The sequence below is a fragment of the Falco biarmicus genome, chromosome 11 (genome assembly GCF_023638135.1).
Source record: "Falco biarmicus isolate bFalBia1 chromosome 11, bFalBia1.pri, whole genome shotgun sequence".
In the NCBI taxonomy this organism is placed as follows: domain Eukaryota; kingdom Metazoa; phylum Chordata; class Aves; order Falconiformes; family Falconidae; genus Falco; species Falco biarmicus.
Genome location: NC_079298.1, coordinates 20,810,248 through 20,812,906, shown reverse-complemented (window position 1 = coordinate 20,812,906; position 2,659 = coordinate 20,810,248). Strand labels below are relative to the sequence as shown.

The following is a 2,659-nucleotide window of genomic DNA, read 5'->3' as shown; positions in this document are numbered from 1 at the left end:
GCAGCTAGCAGCAGGCAAAGTACAGGCGATCCACACTCTGGTTCAGCCTGGGGTGGTGGCAGTGAGCCCCCAGGCAGCACTTTGTGGGGCTTCTCAGGGGGGCAGCTGGAACAACCACCAAGTCTCTGGTCTAGCGTGGTCTTTGGCTGGACCCCATGGCTGGGAATGGGTACCTGCGCCTGAGATCCTCCAGACTCTGGTTTCCATCTTTAGGTATCACAGCGTCCCTCCTTTGCCCCAACTCATGTTACTGGATCCACTTCAAATATGTGGTGGTTTTGTAACTTTGTGCCACCCTGTCTGCCATTCTTGACCAAGCTGGCCTTACTGAGTTCGTGTTTGTATGGCTACTTCCATTTTGTAAGGCTGTATGGGACACCTAGTGCTTGTGTCTGTCCCCTGAGCAGGGCCTGGCTCCTGCAGGAGGTAGCAGTATCTGACTTGGGATGCATGCTCCCGTTAGATTGCCAGGCCAGCGTCTGGCTCCTCCAAATAGTTGGCACTTGGATTGTGGGAGACAGCCTGTCCGAGCTTTACTGCAACAGCTGGTGCCAGCCAGCTCTTCAAGGATGGGTGCCAGCAGCAGGAGGGGCGCGCCAGGGCCTGCTCATCAAACAGACCGGCAGCCGTCCCGTGGCTACCACCGAGGGACAAAGGGAAAAGCAGCAGAGCAAGTCCCCCTCGACATGGCACCTCGAGGGAAAGGCAGGCGTGTGCCTTTTGAAAGAGGATGCAAGCTGGAGGATGAAGAGCTGGTGCAGGTCCCAGCGACTCTGGTATCTGGCCTTCCCTGCCTGCTCCAGCTTCCTAGCTGGTGGGAAGTGTGCAATACCTGCCCATGGGAAGCACTCGAGACTTATGAATGGAAAACGGATCATGGAGGTGAAGCAGCAGTGTTTATTTTGGGTTTTGCCCTTGGCTGCTTCCTTGATTTCTAGAAGTGGTTCTTGGGGGGATGTGGGTGCATGCGCACACGAGGTGCTCCTGGTGCTTGCCTTCTTCCCTCGCAAGGCAGAGCCCTGCTGCTCCCGCAGGTTGCTAGGCTGCCTCCTATTAAGTGATGTGACCAACATCTCTCTCATGCAATTCTCTTCCTCCCACTGGAAAACCTGTTTATGTCCTTTAAATAAATATTTAATATCTTTCATTCTTGTCTACTGTGCTGCTTGTTTTCATTACTGAAGGTGAGGTCAGAGTTCTTCTGAGTAGGAAGTGGTGAGAGACAGAGCGAACCCTCTGTCCCATGGGAATTTCTTCCATATATTTGAGACTGGTTCCTAAGAAAGTACTGTTTTCTGCACAGATGTGCTTGAAACCAGTGTGAGAAATAGAGCTCTGAACAACAACCTTTTCCTAGCATTGCTGGTACACCTTGGGCATGGCTGCGCTGAAGGCACAATGTTTGTGAATCTGACTGTGTTCAATGGGAAGCCAACAGGGAGTGTGGAGGAAAGATTTTATCTGATCACAAATCAAAATGTAAATGCAAATATGGATCCTGCTTCAAAGCCCATACAAACACCTCACACTTAATTTTTGGTTTTTTTATCCCCAGTTAATATTTCTGGGGTACGTGGACACAGCACACTGCAAGCACAAGAGTGGGCTTTGAACCCATGTCTTGTCCAACTAATTAGCACCTATGATGCTGAGAACATGTGTAAGAGGGGCTGTGTCTCCCAGTGCTCCTCCAGTGTTGTCTCTGATGCTGTTTAATGTGAATTATCAAAAGTCCTCAGTGATGTTTGGTTTCCTGTTCTCTCATGCTTGGGCTTTCCTACCTGCCAGCTCTGGGGTAACTTGCTGCCCAGCAGCATAGGTGTTTGAGGGGAGGGGAGAGTGTCCCAGATCTTCCTTCAGGGAATATCTAGGAGACTCTCCTTCCTGCCTTCACCACTCATGCTGCTGGAGTTTTAAAGAAAGGGGTCAACCCTGCACCTCCCACTCTCCAGGTAAGTGCTGATCCATGGGATTTCACAGTGGGTGAGCAGGCAGATGCATTTTATGGTCCAATGCTACCTGCTCAGACAAGGGCAGCTGGATCAATGTCGCCGGGGATCAAAGGTGAGAGATCCTTTTTAGTCCTGTTGGGGGGCACCAGGGAGGTGGGAAGGGATGGAGTCTCCTCAAGACCATCAAGACATGGGCTTTGCTGGAACATAACTTGAGAGAAAAGATTTAGATTGATAAAGTGAACATGCGTGTTATGTCAGGCAGCATGCCTCACACCTTTGCCAATGTCACACCTTCGGTGAATCAGAGGCTCTACAGCTGCTTTGCTCCTGTGGAGCATGTGTGTGTGCTTTCCCATATGAGGATCTTAAAGCAAGAGCAAGGGTTTTGCCCTTATAGAAACCACAGTGGCCTATGTATTTGAGGGGGATCTTGGAAAAGCAGCAATCCCAAATGACCTGTAGCAGGTGGATGTCACGTTTGTTTTATATAATTAGGTTCTGTCCATCCAAGTCATCCCTATTTGGCAGAGCAGCCCTAAGCCATCACTAGTGCCTTTATTGCAGGGTGACACAGTTTATATGTGTGCCACATGAAACCATATGAATGCGCTGCAAGATTATATACTAAGCCTGTTAGAGCCATGGCTTTGTGATTAAAATACACATTTTCTGTAATGCAGACACGAGAAGTTACGTGGTCATGT

The 2,659-nt window shown here is 49.8% G+C and overlaps 1 long non-coding RNA gene across 1 annotated transcript in view; it reads left to right on the top strand.

The window, feature by feature from the left end:
• LOC130157204 (uncharacterized) overlaps positions 1-1,147 on the top strand; it is a 14,378-nt gene extending 13,231 nt beyond the window's left edge. Inside the window, exon 5 of the long non-coding RNA XR_008824731.1 lies at positions 1-1,147. This exon is cut by the window's left edge and continues 611 nt beyond it. This is a non-coding gene — a long non-coding RNA (uncharacterized LOC130157204).
• Positions 1,148-2,659: the final 1,512 nt, after the last annotated feature.